Source organism: Bombus vancouverensis, chromosome 2, assembly GCF_051014615.1.
Source record: "Bombus vancouverensis nearcticus chromosome 2, iyBomVanc1_principal, whole genome shotgun sequence".
In the NCBI taxonomy this organism is placed as follows: Eukaryota; Metazoa; Arthropoda; class Insecta; order Hymenoptera; family Apidae; genus Bombus; species Bombus vancouverensis.
In genome coordinates, this window is record NC_134912.1 from 16,770,132 (window position 1) to 16,786,757 (window position 16,626).

Here is a 16,626-nt window from a genome sequence, read left to right on the forward strand (position 1 = left end):
ACACATGCGAAACATGTAGAACCAGTCCGTGACGTCATGTGAAGGACCCACCGTGAACACGAGATCGTCCTGATTTCCGGGTTCGGCTGCCGTACCGCGAACGTGCGCCACGACGTCGATTTATTAAATGCAGCCCTGCAAGAAGAAGTTACTTCTCTAGGATGCGCTGTTCGGTACACACAGGGGGAACTTAACTCGACCTAGGCTAAACGCTGCCCGCCGTGTACCTGTCGCGACGATGACAAAGTCGTTAAGAGCATGCGGCGAATGGTACACACTGTAGTTAAACAACACGCCAGCAACACGCGTTAAGTCTCGTCGGAGATTATTGCACGTAGGTAGATGCCTGCGGATTGGATGATCGAAGAAGTGTTTTGGGTAGGTCGACTGGTATAAGCTGATTGGCGAGCATCTTGAAGTTTCCGGTATAGAGAGCTATCTCGAAGTAGTATTAACTCGTTAACCTTTAGCTACGGATTACTCTATGCTCTCGGAGAGTAGTTCGATTCCATTGTCACGATGTGTCGACGAAATTTATAAACTCGCGCGTCTCTTAATTATCTTCGACTATGAAATATTCTCAAGAAATGAACGAGATAGTCGTTTATTACGTTGATTTTTATCGATATTTTATTACGACACAGTCTTGGTTAATCTTCTATAATCGTGGAAATAAAAATCGGTATAAACGAATGAATTTCAGTTAAGTAGATTTCAGTCCACGGAACATGTAAACGTGATATTATGCGCTTTTAACGAAAATGAAACGAAATTTGATTAACGAGTTGATTATACTGTGATATAATAAATGTACGTAAACGAGGGCAAACATTTCGCAGTAACATTTCGCGGTATTATAACGAACATAGAGACAGATGCGTCTATTTCTACGGTTTCTACGGACTCGAGGTAAAAAAAAAATTCGCTCTTCAAAACGTTTCCTCTCGTTACTTTCGTCAAAAATCCCTCTTGTTAAATAAATAAATTCTGGTTCGTACAATTATGGCGCTTCTTCGTGTCGCTTATCTTCTAAACTTTCTACAAACTTCCTCTTTCCCATTATATCTTTTATTACTGGAACTCGTGATTAATCCACCGGTACGAAGTTAACTTCACGAAATTCGAAAATTATCTTCAACAAGCTTTTACGCGACCATTAGCCTTGCCGTTAATGTCGTGTCGCGCGACGTAGCATCGATACAATAAAGTCGTAAAGCAGGTTAAATCGATTCACATTCATTTAGAAATCTGGCCGTGTTAAACAAGTCAGTAGGAATTAACGCGTTAGGGACATCGTAGCAAAAACCAAGTCGATAAAGGCGATTAAATTAATCGGTGTAAATCAATTGGAAACACAATTACGGCAACCGAAAACCAATTGACCCGCGTCGCTACTGAAACGACACAGAACGAAAAACCTAGATAAATATGAACACTGGCGTGACAGGATTACAAATTCGAAGTAAAAATTAAATACGAATATGTATCGTCGTAATCTTTTTTAAATTACTACACGTTCACGCATACAAAAATTAACAGTGAAACATCGTTTATGGAGTCATTGAAAGCATATAGACGCAAAGTGTGTAAGAAAACTATCGGGTTGGTATATCAGCGAACCTACGTCCTTTAATCGTCGATTGAGGTACATTGAACAAATTTCTCGCAAAATATTACACATATGTATATACGTAGAATTTTGGAAATATAATACGTGTAAATACATCGTATGCGTAGAGTCCACTACTCCGGTTAATGGTATTACAGAAATTAGAGCAGTAGGATGGTGAAAATTTGAGCGCATAATATTTTCTATATTGACATATACACTGAATTTATGCTAATTTGATTTTTAATGAGAAAATATCCGAAATATTGTATCTTATCCAGATAGATAGGAAAGAATCGAGGCGAAATGAAATTAAAACGAATATCACAATAAATGAAGTATTTTTAGTCTCATATCGACAAGAACGATGAAGATTCTGACAGCGATGAATTAATAGTTGGTGATTAATTGTCTTCCGACGTAATTTCATTAATTAGCTTATTGTATACGTAATTAATTAGAATTAAAGCGATATGACAAAGATTAATAGATATATACAAGGTGTATAATCGCGCTTCTATCTCGTCAGAAGTAAACGTAGATATTATCAGGAAAGGAAACTTTTATATTTTTATTAATTGTAAAAGCAAAAATCTGATACCAGTTATTTTGGCTGGTTTGGTATTTTTAACGTTATGAAACGGAAAACAGAATTTCCAATGCAATGCGATCGAATCACCGTTTTCACTTGCTAGTCCTTTTCTAAACATCTTTTCAATCGTTTTTGCAAATTCTTCTTAATTAAAGCGCAACGATAAATAAATGAAATGGCAATTTCTCGCAGATACAGCGTCGTTGTGTACATTTCGAGTATTTCTCCGTTATAAATAAAGTTAAGTTAGAGCTCAGTAGCGCCGATTAGCCAATTTTAAGCGCTGTTAGTAGACCGTGACAACTTTCGTCAAGCGACTGTAGACGTTGGTTACCAGTCAAGGGGTTAATATCAATTTCTTCCCAAGACGCATAACGCAATGACGTTTGTCATGTCATCTAGATATTGTGGAATGCATATGTGGCGTCTACGACCTCGAACGTGTATTAAGAGGGTCGACGATGAGGAAAGAAGAAAAACGTGGAGCCATGGAAATCACAAACCTACCGTTCCGCGACGCGATTCATATCTCTTTCACTTGCAAAATTTATCACCGCTGATAACGACCATCACGCAGCAATTCGTACAACCTTTTAAACGATTTATAAACACTGCACGTTGAATTTAATTATTTATTAGTCGCGTTCCAGAGTCTGTAGTTTCAAACAAGTTCTTCCTAACGTGGGAAGACTTTTCCTTGTAAACGTAGAAAAATGTTTCTCGCAGAGGAGTGTGCTTGGATTTTATCGGTAATTTCTTCGATCAATAGTTTGCACGGAATCTTAAGATTTAGGCTACCGCTAGCATCCAACCGGTCGATAAGCGTTACATGTAGAAAGTGAAGGAACAATGACGGAGAATTTTCTCTTTTTTTTTTTTTTTGCTATTTGGAAATTGAAATGTGGCGTTTGTAACGAAAAGAAGTCTCTCGTGTCTTTAAGGAGTATTTTAACTTTAACTTTGCTTTAAGTTAGTTCGGAAATATAGCGTATATTTAGCATAGATCGATCAGAATGTGAGAAAGCAAATTAATAAAATATATATTCGCTTCCATAAATACATTTGAAATTATATCCGAATAATTGGATATTAGAAAAGGAAAGAAATATGTTGCTTTGCCCTCTAAGAGTACCAAAAAGTACATTTGAAATTTCCAAAATGAATACAAAACTTGAATAACTAGTCGACGCATATGTATATATCGTTGAAGAAAGAATTAATGGTCAAAAGTAGATGGATGCAAATAGATTTATTTATTTTCTTCGGTTCATCGAGGATATAAATATAAATTACATCGTTGGAGCGTTGCATAACTACAAAAAACAAGAATACCAGATCCCCAACAAGAATAGGCAAGAAATATTTATGTCGCTTTTCCCGATAATTCGTATCATTGAACAATTACCGCGTGCAACTCTCACTTCGAAAGCGAGGCCCACAAGTTGCATAGCAATAACAGAACAAACTGTAATATATAACACGATATATCAAGTGTACCAAATATAGCAGCCCGTTAATAAGGTCGCTGCGGCAGTAATGGTACTCTTAGATCACAGTGCCAACACGTTCAAACGATACTATTATGCCATTCGAACGTTAGTTAACATCTTCGGGAAAATTACCTTTCAAAATAGAACGATGGCCATCTCTTTAATATTTCATACGTCATTCAACATTCGTGAAAATCATCGGTTCTATGATTTAAAAATTCCTAAACTGGAACGTTCAAAATTATCAAAATGGAATAGAAGACGCGTTTAACCATCTCCAAACGCTTCCACGTTTCGATAACGTTCGACAACAGGAGAAAATTTAATAGAAAGCTTGACACTGTCGTACTCGAGCCTCAGTGTAACAGCGTTTCTGTTGACTGGTCGGAAAAATTTAGAGATACGAAAATGTACAGAAAGTACGCGATAAACGATAAAATATATAAATGTGAAAAGCGTTACGATATTCACCGAGTGAAACAAAGCTCTTGCTCGATCGTATTCGTAAAAATGTCAGCTTACATAAACATCGACCACTGACTTCAAGCAAACCTTTGCGATCGTCTACGACACAATAATACCAATTAAGGGTTAATCGTCCAAATCGGAAATTTTATCGCAGCGCACTCTCAAAGTACGCCGTCTATGGGAAAGCTGTACTTTCTCATCAGTCTCAGCTCGATGCTCGAAAAGAGACGAGGAGAAGAGGACTCGCGGTCTCGTCGTGCCTGTACTCGAATTGGCCTTTGCCCGCGGTGAGCACCGTGGATGCCTCGTAATGCTCTATACCAGCAACCGGCGCGTGTATCAGATCTGTGCATACGTGCGCGTATAAGCTGGTCGAAGCTCTCTGTACACGGTTTCTAACCTCTGCCATTTCCCATAGATCCGCGCCAGCCACACCCATGTATCCAACCCAACGAACTCGAGGGATCCCGGAACAAAGAGAAGACGTTCGACTCGCCAACTCGAACCGAGCAAGCTCTTTCCAACTGGCCGTCGAGTGCTACCGGAAATTCGGATAGTTTAGCGAGTATCGCGATACCACTCGAAGCCGAGAGCACTTCCCGTGCTACTTGCAACGATCGCGTCTTTGTAACGAATATACCTATACTCGATACGCGATCTCTGGGGGAATCGTTTGCTTGTTATTCGCAGCAGCTATTTGATACATTTGTTTGAGAGAAATGGTGAACGTGGAGAATGTAAAGAAACAAGGGAACGTACGTAATAAAAAGAAATGACGTACGAGGGACATATACAACGAACACGAAGGATATGTCGGATAATAAAAAATAATGGAGGATATTTCGGAGGAAAGATAGCAGGTTGAGGCGGTAAAATATCTGATTTGAGAAAATCGCGGATAGAAGATAAAGTTTAACACGAAGATAAGAAAGCGTCCCGAAAAAGGGGGGAGGGGAGAGAACGAATTAGCGATTCGAAAAAATTTCATCTTCTCTGGAGAGAGATCCGCGAAGGGGAAGGACGGGACGAAAGGAGACGAGGTCCTTCTACGAAGGAAATGTCGTAAAGCGCGTTCCGAAATAACCGTCTAATAATGCAATGCGGAACAAGTTATTCTGGGTAGCCGAGGCCCCTCACTGGGTTAAGCCGAGTGTTTGCCCGCGTTTTGCTTTGCTTCCTTTTGCCTTAGCAGCATAGATTGGGACAGGCCATGGATCACGGCGCGGCGTAAGTTCGCAGACGACGCAGAGGGACACTAATCACGCGCCATCGTGCGCACGCGCGTGCTCACTCGTTTCGACGAATGTATAGGGTGTGACAATTGCGTGCCACCCTCTTAACTACATAGATACGGTAATAGCTTGCCGTTTAGCGTTATTCGACGAGCAAGACAGTAAGATATATATAAGTAACGCCAGATATATACGACGACAGATTTGTCAGGAATTCTAGTTATTTCGCGATCGTAAATCCGAATATGCCACGTCTACGGACGTTTACAATGGAAATTGTAATTTCTTGTAATTTGAAAAACGAGCCTCGATCCATCGTTTTGCGTATGAACTCTCGTACCTGTATCGACGCTACCAAATCGCAACGACGTCATCTTCGTAAGATTACAAAGAGATCGGGACGCTCGCCTGCGCCGGACGTAAAATCGAAGAACAATCGAGCAAACATGGAACAGCCACGATGATTCGTTTCGAAGGAAAACGATTCTCGGCGGTTCGACGCGCCTGAAATATCAAACTGTTTCCGTGAAACTTGAATTGGTGAACGGGCGTGCAACGATCGCTAGGAGGAAGATGATATCTAGCGAACGCTAGGAGGATTAATTCCGCGTTTTCCCCGCTACGGCCCGTTATCGAGAGAGATCGAGCCGGCTGGCCGGCGCTGTGTGCCTCTCGTGGGCGAGCATCGCGTGCGATTCCACGCTGGCACACCGTGTATGAATCCGCGAGTTCCTCGGAGCCGCACGTTCGTGCCCGCGACCGAGCGTGTGTGCACGCTGTGCAAAGATAGAAAGCTTTGCACACCTGCACATCCTTGTTACATAGCGTATAGGGGAAAAGAAGGGAAGGAGAAAAAGGTAAAGGACAGAGAGAATGCGAGACTTGAGAAAGCAAGAAGAAGGGAGAAAGCACGAGAAAGCAAGAAAATAGAATTAGAAAAGAGAGAAACGGGAAGAGAAATGAGGAGAGAGAGGGGCAAATAGTTGCAGGGAAGAGAGTTTAAATGGAAAAAGAAGGCGAAGGAGAGAGAATGCGTTACGTGAGCTTCTCTCCCCAGAGTAAAGGCGGCAAGTGGCTTCTGCATTAGTACAAGATGATACGCTACTGAAATGTACGTTCCTACGGCGTAGAACGAATGGCAGAAATGGGATACCAGGCGTTTCTTAGATGGATACCTTGATGGATTCGCGTTTCCACCGCCGCTAATGTCCAGGATACCTTATACGTCCGCGGGAATCCCTTGGTGCCTGGCCTATCCGGACACTTTAGGCAGAATCAACGAATCGGTTTAAATCCTTCGCTAATAGCAGAAGAAGAGGAGGAAAGAGAAGACGCCGGTAGCTACGAACACCGCTGACTAATCGGCCTTAGGAAACCGTTTGACAAGAAACGGGCTCCAATTACGCGAACCGGAAAACCATCATGAACAAACCCACGTTGCTAGACAACAGATTTATACGCAGCATTTCGCGTACGGCTGTACACTCCTGCTTCTCTGTATAAGCATATGGAAAAATAAGATGGATTGGAAATGTATAATACATAAATATGCGCTAAAGGATTGTCTGTTGATTCGTAATTTATCAAAACTCCTTCGTATTTTCTTCAAATCTGTCGTTTCCCCGACAATCTAAATTAATAATCACGTTGAGAACCAGCGAACCTGCATGTACAAACGGCAGTGTATACACGCTGCGCGGCGTAGTTTCTTCAAAGAATTCCAGAAGCGCGTAAAATCTGTCTTAAACTCTGAAAAATCGTTGCAGACGGGGCTGCTGCGTTAGTTGGTGAGCTCGTGCGCCTGCGATCCGCGTTATCGAAGCTGGTATGTGAAACGGTAGGACGATCTTGGAATATTCAGGTGCTGAACGTCCATCGAACCATCTTTCTCACTTTCCGCCTTGCTGTACACTGTGTCCTGGCTCCATATTATTTACGACATTTTCCTTTGAATTCACTTGGGCCGGTTGTGTCGGTCGTAGCCAGCCGTCCATCCGCTCGACCAATGTTCGTTCCGTTTCCGCGTGTTATTTACGACGACGTGTCTCGAGGCGCCATGGACCTCGCCGTGAAAAAAGTCCGCCCCAGCACGAGCCCCGAGCGGCTGGATTGATTTTCTGAATGTATCTTTTCCTGGATCCCTTTACCGGTCGTACGTTACGTATCGTTCAGATCGTTTCGGTTACCGAGAGGGGACGAGGAAATCGGTTGAGACAGCCAGGCTATTAGAGACTGCGTAAGCAAGAAAGAGAAACGATGAGACGAAGACGGATGAGGGGGCAAGAAAGACACGACAGAAAGGGAGTAAAGGAGATGCAAGCTCTTCCGTGTTCGCGCAACCGCTTATGGCTTATACCAAGCGATCGTATATGCATGCCTTGCTGAAAGGCTGCCATGGTAAGGCTGTCTCTTTCCTTACGTAACCATATTAAGGCACCTCGTGGTGACTAGCTTCGTGGCAACGTCACACACACGTCGTGGTTCCACGTCGTCGTAGCCCGTTGTCATAGCCATCGTCGTCGTTAGTCGTCGGCCCCGACGTGGACGACTCGACGGGAGCCGCGGGATTTTCTTTTTCCGAACCTCTTAATCACCCGCGACGCGCCACGAGATATCGCCGCGCTGAAAATGGCCACGCGGCAACGCGTCGCGTCGTGAAAGTCGCGGATTCACTTAGACCCAGTTGCGTAACGAATTGTCGCCGCGAACACGTGCTAATCCGCGAGAGTTGTTCTTTTCTTGCGATAGACGGATTCCCGTGATTCGCAATCGGCTGGCAACCGATTTAACTTTAACGTTAACTTGCTTGGAGATGAATTTCAATATGAATTTCGATATATAAGCTTCGATCGTAACTTATCGATCGAGTCATTTGTCATTTGAGACCACTAACGACTAATTCCGCATCGTTTACTACAAAACCAAGCAAAACGTAACGTACTCTAAAAATGCAAATATCTGTCATTGTGCGTATTTTTCACTCGTATCAAAATGTAAAGTTGGATTAAAGTAAGTATAAAAATAAATCCTTCTTAGAAAAATTCTATTCGTGTATGTATCTGATAGGATAACGCGAAATAAAAAAAAATGTTTTATTTGTAAATTTTTATATTTTTAAAATTTTATTAAAATCAATAGAATAATCTTTTAAACGGCCAATACTAATCGCGCTGAGATTTACGTATGTAAACAGAATCGGGCTTTCATCGTTGCGTTTAATAGCTTCGGTTTGTAGCTACGTTTCAGTACTTCGTTGGAATTTTAGGTTTTGATAAGAGTTAAGAACGCGTACGATTGTAGATGCGTATATTCATAAAGTATGTTGTTTTTCGATCCATCTTACAGCGTATGACGCAGACTTTTATTATAATTAAGATATTAGAATATTCAAACAATGCGTATCAAAACGAATTAATTTATTCAAACGAATTCTATCTAATGAAAAACATACGAGATAGTGACTACGTTATGGGGGAGATAAGTGCCATGTGAAAGAAAAATAGTATTGGTGTAGAGACGATGTACGGTGATAAAACGAAAACTGAAAGCAATTCAAAGGCGATAAGCAAGAATTAAATAAATAATTAAGAAAGACTACGTCATAGAACGCTATAAAATGTACAAAGCTAGAAAAAAGTATAGAAATTCTCTCTTTTATTTTAGTCTTTGGTTTCTCTGTCCGTATCTTCGATTAAATTATTTTCATGCGCTTTTCTTTTTCATTTATCTTTGCGATTTATTTATTCAGATTACGTGCGTTTCTAATTTATTTATTTACGCTTCTGGTTCATTTACGTACAATTTCCAAACATTTATTTCTGCGTGCACGTAACATCGCGGTTACAAACCACAGAATTTATAAACAAAGCATTGTACGATCGTTAATTATATTTCACAACATTCTTCAAACGAGTTTTTACTTACTCTATACTCCGAGCTTCTCTGCTATCTTTAAATCCATTAACTTCCATAGCCTTTCAAATTGAATCTGTGTTAAATTACTCGAATCGACGTTTACATATCTTTGCAAACGTTTAAACTGCTAAGGAAGTTATCGAGGGTGCGTACTACGTCGAGATGTTATACCCATGTTGTTTAAAGTTGTTATATAATCTGCTAACGTGTCGTAATCACCTAACTAGTTGGACAGACTCTGAATAATTAATCCGTCCGCGAGTTCTGCGTATCTGTCTCAAAGTCAGCCGGATGAAGTACCTAACACTTTGTCCCTCGATAATACACGGTCGTACGATTATTTTCAAAAGGAAAGGAAAGTATTCGAAAAGAGAAAGGAAGAAAGTACGACGTATCTGAAACATCTCTGCCTTTACGATAAGTCATCGATGCTTATTTTGCAAGTCGTGGCACGCGAAATCGTTTCACCGATGGAAATAGACAACCGCACGCGTTTAAACGCCCTGTACCGAATCATTGTTAACGTGGTCGCGATCGGTTATCCCTGACAACCAGACGAACCGGTCCGAAACTTTTTCTCCACATAACTTTTCCTCCTGCACACCTTTCCGGCGCGACTTCCTTTCTCTAAATTCGTTCTTCCAATCAGAGCAACAAACCCTCGTTATCCTACGCACGAAATGTCGCGTTGATCAGCAATACGTTGCTCGTTTCAGTAGATAAGGACAGTGCTTATCAGACTATAGGAAGGATATACGCGTAAGTATCGGGATTTATGTAGGGCGTTAGAATTGATTCAAATTCCCAAGAAGGTGATCGATCGATCAAAGTTTTACAAGTTGTGCTGGATAGCAACCTAAGATTTTACTTGTATATAAAACTTTGATCCAAGATTTTAAACAGAACGATAGTTCTTCAGAATTTCGATCATTTCCTGATAATATTTGAGACTCGACTCATTCGCTATAAGCGTTCGTAGGTGCAGGTAATAACTATAAATGATGGTGTAGTATAAGTATTTAGTAACGATCGATCGTGCGATCACAAGGAGCAAGATAAAGTGAGCAAGATGCGGAAGAAAAAGGAAAGAAGAAGAAGAGCCGGACAAAGAGGACGAAGGTCTGTTCGGTTCGATAATAATGCATCAAGTGCATTGGCCAGTGACCAGCGTCACGACAGGTGCATGATCGACCGTTTTGTAGCTCTCCTCGACGCGAACATGCCGCGTATCCCAACGTTTATCGTTTTCTGCATACGACGCGTTCGATCGTTCCGCGAGCGGTGCCTGGTCGTATTTAATACTTAAGCGTTCGTCACGGAAAATGATTAATGGCCAGGGAAATGAGTCATGTGTTTCGGGAACGTGTCGAAAGTACTGTTGCATAATGCATATGCTTACATGATCTTATTGATTGTCGTGGAATTTTTATCAACGTCACTGGCAAAATTACGGCTGATAATATGCCTGTATAGAAATACGATGATGGATATGTTAATACTACGTTACGTGAATTTCGTGTGTCTTCCAAAAATTTGATCCTATGGAAGTCGCCTGATGAATAGTTTTATGTTGTTGTTATTTCTACATTTGGAATTAATGCATTTGAATGTTAAATCATCGATTGTTAAAAGTAATTAAATTAAGTTCGCTGGGATTGACAAATGAAAGAGATTTGCAGTTGCAATGAAATGAGAAAAGGCAGAGGAAAATTTATAATGTCTTAATTCAGTTGGAATAATACTGTCTCGTTTCCTTCTTTTTCCTTTTTTGCAAGCATTCACTGCTGATTCTATGATCTATAATCAGGTAATTAAGCAGTAAATCGAAATCCAAAGCAGTTAGAAGTTGGAAGATGATTAAGCCCACGTTAACGCCAATGCACGAAATTAACCGTAAACCTTAAGTTGCAGCCAAGCGTGGCGTATCAAGAATACCTGATCCGAGAACTACGTGATTCGCCTGTTTGGTCCTTCGGCCATTGTGTACAATAATTTGAACAAGTACGCCTTCTCCTTTGTATTCCAAACGGCCCGTAACCCAGCATCGATAACGCCATGGTTCAAAACGCTTCTATTTATTCCAACTGGAACCGAACCATCCGCTAAAGTTTCTTCCTGCTCCGTGCAATTTCCCCGGTGTACCAGATAACGGTCAGAAAAATCCAATTCATGGACATCGCTCGTTATCTGATGGCTCTCTGTTTTCCGTTACAAGGACACGATCCTCGTGACTGTCAAGAACGATGTCACAAAACGGAGTTTCTCATCGAAATCGGAAACAGGTTTAACTAAGGATCAAGTTAAGCGAAGAAACTAAATAGCAAAGAGAACGTTCGGTATTTCGATGGACAAGAAAAGAGAAGAGAACAGAAAGAGAAGAGAAAGAAAGAGAGAGAGAGAGATTTAGGTTTAGAGATAGAAAAGGAAGATCAGGTAAAGGAAACGATGGTAAAAAAGAAAAAGAAACGACCTGGTGTTAGAATTAGAGTGAGAAAAAGAGGATCCGCGGCGAGATTCGCGTTTCTCGAGCGTCCGTTGAACTCTTTGATACATCAACGTCCGTCAATCGCGAAGAAGCGGAAGAGATGTCCGCCTTGGCTCGGCATCCTGCGAAACCGGAGGTCTTCGACCGTCAAAGTAGACGAGGTGAACGCGGTGCGCGCGAAAACCGGTGATTCGCACGTCCCTCGAATGAACGAATCGCGCAAGTCGCTGGCTTCTTATTCCACGGTGGTCCTCGCACGGAATCCTGAGTTCAATGCCTCTTTGATGAGCCTTCCCTTCTCCTTCGGCGCAACAACCATCGACTCTGCGGCCATCGTCGCGAACAGTCCACCTTTTTCCCCTACCCATCCCTCCCCATACGATTTATCTTGATCCATCGACGAATCGACCGATCAAAAGCTGTCGATTCGCGTCGAATTCATCGTCTGACCGATGATCGTTTACGATCGACCGGCCGACCCACTACGACACACGAAAATCACGAGTACGCGTGAACTGTTGCTCCTCCGTCCTCTTCTTCTTCTTTATTTTCTTCGTCGTCCTCATCTCGATAGAGAATCACGCGTGCTCGTAGGTGAAACTGCGTCGAATAACTTCCCGTTGATAATCATCGTAAGAGAAGGTGGGGCAAATTTATGTGCGTCGACTCGAACTAGCTGCGTGCAGGTGGAAAATCAGCCAGCCTCGACGATAGCGTGCATTATATAACAGCATGGCTATTTTCAAGTGTCGAGGAAATTTACACGGAAACTATTTTTGTCATTCGATACTGAATGACCAACGTTAATGATCGTATCGTGTTCTTTCTCATATTCTCATGTTATTTATTTCAAAAAATATTAGAGTTGAAGCTGGATTGAGAAAATTAATGAGTACGTCATTAAGACACTTTGAACTTTATAATAGCTGTCATGTGTATCTTCATCTTTAAAATCTTGTAGGAACTTTCCTATATTTCTATCTTTCAAATTTTCCCTGTCAAAGATAATTTATGACATTATGTAATTACAGCTACATACATCATCTCCTAATTACCTTTTTTACATTACGAACAACATTATTTAGTGATATTCAACCAATTTAGAAAATGTCAAATTACACGTGACAGCAAGACAGATAGTGATCAACCGAATCTCATCTAAAGGTTATCAAACTACGTATCAAGAATAGTCAGCGACTATCAAACTGTCGAATCTAAAAAGCTATACTTTCACGATATAAAATTAATTACCACTTAGAAGACATAATGAATTTACAAACGTAATCTTTCTGTTGGAAAGACTTCGTGATACAACATGATTAACACATATCGATGCGTTAACACGGTAAGAGACAAGAAATTAATATTAATCGAGCATCAAGCGTTAAGTGAAAAGTAATTACCAGTAAATCTTCTTTAACTGAGACGACTTAATTCAAGCGGACTTTCTCTTTCGTCTGAGATGTTCGACGTGCACAACTTTAGCTCGTAACATCCTGCAGATAACAATCGGAAAGAGGAAGAGAGAGAAAGGAAGAGAATTTATGCGGAGGCAGGTACGAAGTGCGTTCAAGTGGGTGGAAAATCAGGACCAGTGGGTGGTGCAACCGATAACTCACGTCTGATGGCAGGGTCCGAGCGGGGACTCGGCCCTTCGATTTTTTTCGGAGAACCAAACGTGAGAATTAACTGATAAAGGCGATACGATAGCAGCCGATTTATGACTAATTTGTACGAATAGAAGTTCTTAATTTTGCGCCCTGCAACCTGCTAACATCGGATGTATACGTAACACATAATAACGATATAACTGAGCAACTTTATAAAAATTATCTTGAGAGAAAAATTCAATATTCCTTATAATTTTTACCCTTTATAACATAAACAGTGAGTGCCGTACGGGTAATAAGAAACTAAGTTCTTATCTTACAACGTTACGCGGTCATTGAACTGCGAGCCGAACGTGACAAACGCGAGTTACATACGAGATAAAGTTTGGTTACGATATTAAATTTAATCTGTAAGATTGAAAATTGCTTGACGATAATTACGTACGGTAGTTTAATATTTTTCAGATATTACGCTATTTCAGTTATACGTAAGTTAAAGAATATAATCGTTAAAAGACAGAACTCCTACGAACGGTAAGAAACATAATCCCATAATATTTTTAATCAGATACAACATTACATGTTTTGGAAATCTTACACAATTTCTGACGACATCCATATAACAAAAATGATTAGAATTGAAAATCAGAAACGATTCTCCTGACGAAGCAACCTTGACGAGCATGAGGATAAAACGTTGCATCGATTAAACTAGAATAATTAAACTCGTTTCGAATCAGGCTTCGGCGAACAACGCTTAGGCGTAATTTTCCAAGAATCATCGGTTCGAAAGAAATCGATGCGACCCAGTGATCGTATCGCGCGTAAAAGCGCGAGTGAATTTGCAATGAAAATACATCGACCCGAAGATTTAACACTAGTGCAAACGCGATCTCGAGGCCACAGGTTACGACGCCCTCACCGCCGACGCCTCGCAACCCCTCGGCGTTCATTCGCGTTCCATTTCACGAAGGCTCAAAACAACGCCTCGAACAGCTGTTTGAAGCTTAAAGGCAAGGTCGCAGCCTTTACGTCTGCGTACGCAATGCCGCCCGTTTCAACGCGTCGCTGAACGCACGTGTGTATACGTACGCATATGCGCAAGCGCGCGTGCGTGCGTGCGTGCGCAGATTCGCTACTGTGCGTTAGCGCGCGCATTTGTGCACGCTCACGTGCGAACACGCGAGTACGTGACACGCCGACGAGTGCAGTGCACTCGATGACAGTATGTGGTATCGCAGCCGATACATACACATTTCTCGTCTTATGTGCAAACACCAGATGAAAATAAAACGCAGGAAAAAGTAGAAACGTTGAGTAACTGAGATCGAGGATAGGAGGATAGGATCAATAGATTCGATCGAGGATAATGGAGGTAACGTATTATATATTTAATTTGATAAAATACTATTTAATAATTTACTTAATCCTATCGATCTCTTCGAAATCGATATAATATTCTAAAAGACATTAAATATGTATCTAGTTTTTAAATATTTGATTTCAATACTTAATACAATTTCATTAACTTTTGTATAATCCACGTTTCTGATCAGCGAGATATTCTAAAAAAGAAAAGATGTTTAATGAAACATAAACGTGACAAAGAAGCAACGAAAATAGCACGATATTGTACGCGATTTTTCATCATCGATATCTTCCAGAGCACCGAGGAAAATTAAATGACATTTCGCTGCATTTAATTATACGTCGATCTAATCGCCAATTATCGATGGTATTACATAAGTAAGAAGCCATTTAAACCTTTTAATTTTTATGAGATTATTTAAATCTTCGAATTTCCGTAAAGTCAACGACACCGTCAACGACTTTAATGAGCATATTGAATTTATCGTTAAATCTAAAAGTCTGACGATAAATTGTGTTCTGTTTGAATCTTTAGACGGAAAAGTCAAGTCGTTTCGCGTGTATACACAGATGACGTTCGCCACTGATCGACCCACGTGTGCGCGCGCACATGCGCGTTACGCACACGCACTCATGCAGCATGCAGTCCGTAGTGTGCGTACACGGACACGTTTTACTGTCGCAGGGAGAGCCACCGCGCGCCGTACCACCGCACATAACTATAGTTATGCAATCCACCAACTCGTATTCATGGTCAAGGTCTGCGTCCTTACCTTACCGCTAGATACGTGTACGTGCACACACCAGTGCGACGGCTGTGCAAGGAGTTCACGTACGCGGAAAAGAGGGGCGAGGTTGCCGGTGAAAGAATAAGGGCCCGGACGTTATCGAATTCAAACAGAAGCGACGAATAAAGTTGAGCGTCGCTAATAGACCGGTATGCGAAACCGGATCGTCCGGAAACGCTAATAGAGTGGGCGTGATAAAGATAAAAAAAATCTGATTCCGTTCGCTCGTTTCGGGCAAAAGATACGAGTTTCCAGATCGATCTACTCTCGCTATAGTCACTTTTCTTTGATCTTCGCTTCGGGTCTACCGATAAACGCACGCGCAGCGGCACTTACACGCTGCTTGGGTATGGAATTTGCATAAGTGCAAAAATTATTCATAATACAAACGGGTTCTTTTCTCCAAACGAGAAAATAAGTACATATTGCCGCGTAGATTTGACGAAGTTATGTGAGTCTTTAACGAGCTTTCTCCGCGCACGAAAATAACAAGCATTATTTTCCTCGGCCGCTTATTTATGTAGAACATTCCGAATGGAAAATATGTAGAGCGAAACGCTGTGGTAATAAAGTTTGCTAAGAGAACACTGGTTGATCGACGATAGACCGAACAACGAAAAGCACGGCCGGTGGTAGCGTGCGACTGCCAGCCAAGGAAGAAAAGGATGCGTAGAGGAAACGTGGTTTCTTTTACCTTTTCATCGGAGTGGCTGAACGCGTACACGGCCGCTAGTGTTGGTGCGCGTGCGCATGTGCACGCGCACTGCCAGTAGGAGGTAATGGTAATGCATGGAGGAAAACGGTAATAACGCAGAAAAGCAGGAGAGGCGGTTGCAGTGATTTAATATAACTGAGTTACAGGAAGTGAATATTATTAGCATTCGCTCACGGTGGACCTATGCACGTACATTTATCTTTCTCATTTCTTGTATATTCGTTCGATGTACATATACTGTAGCTCGATACGCGTACAGGGAAATGTGTACTCCAAGTTTACTCAAATACGTACGTGCACACCTGTATACGTGTTATACGCATGTGTGTACGAGACAGGGTGTGCAAGTACGTG

At 41.5% G+C, this 16,626-nt stretch overlaps 1 protein-coding gene across 3 annotated transcripts in view; it reads right to left on the minus strand.

Moving 5' to 3' along the window:
* Eip78C (Ecdysone-induced protein 78C) overlaps positions 1–16,626 on the minus strand; it is a 140,529-nt gene that overhangs the window by 93,029 nt on the left and 30,874 nt on the right. Inside the window, exon 1 of one of the 3 annotated variants that reach the window (XM_076626756.1) lies at positions 11,242–11,376. The exons of the other annotated variants lie outside the window; for them this stretch is intronic. The gene's annotated coding sequence lies outside the window, so the exon portion shown is untranslated. Of the gene's footprint in view, positions 1–11,241; positions 11,377–16,626 lie in introns of those variants that run through there. 3 annotated transcript variants of the gene reach the window in all.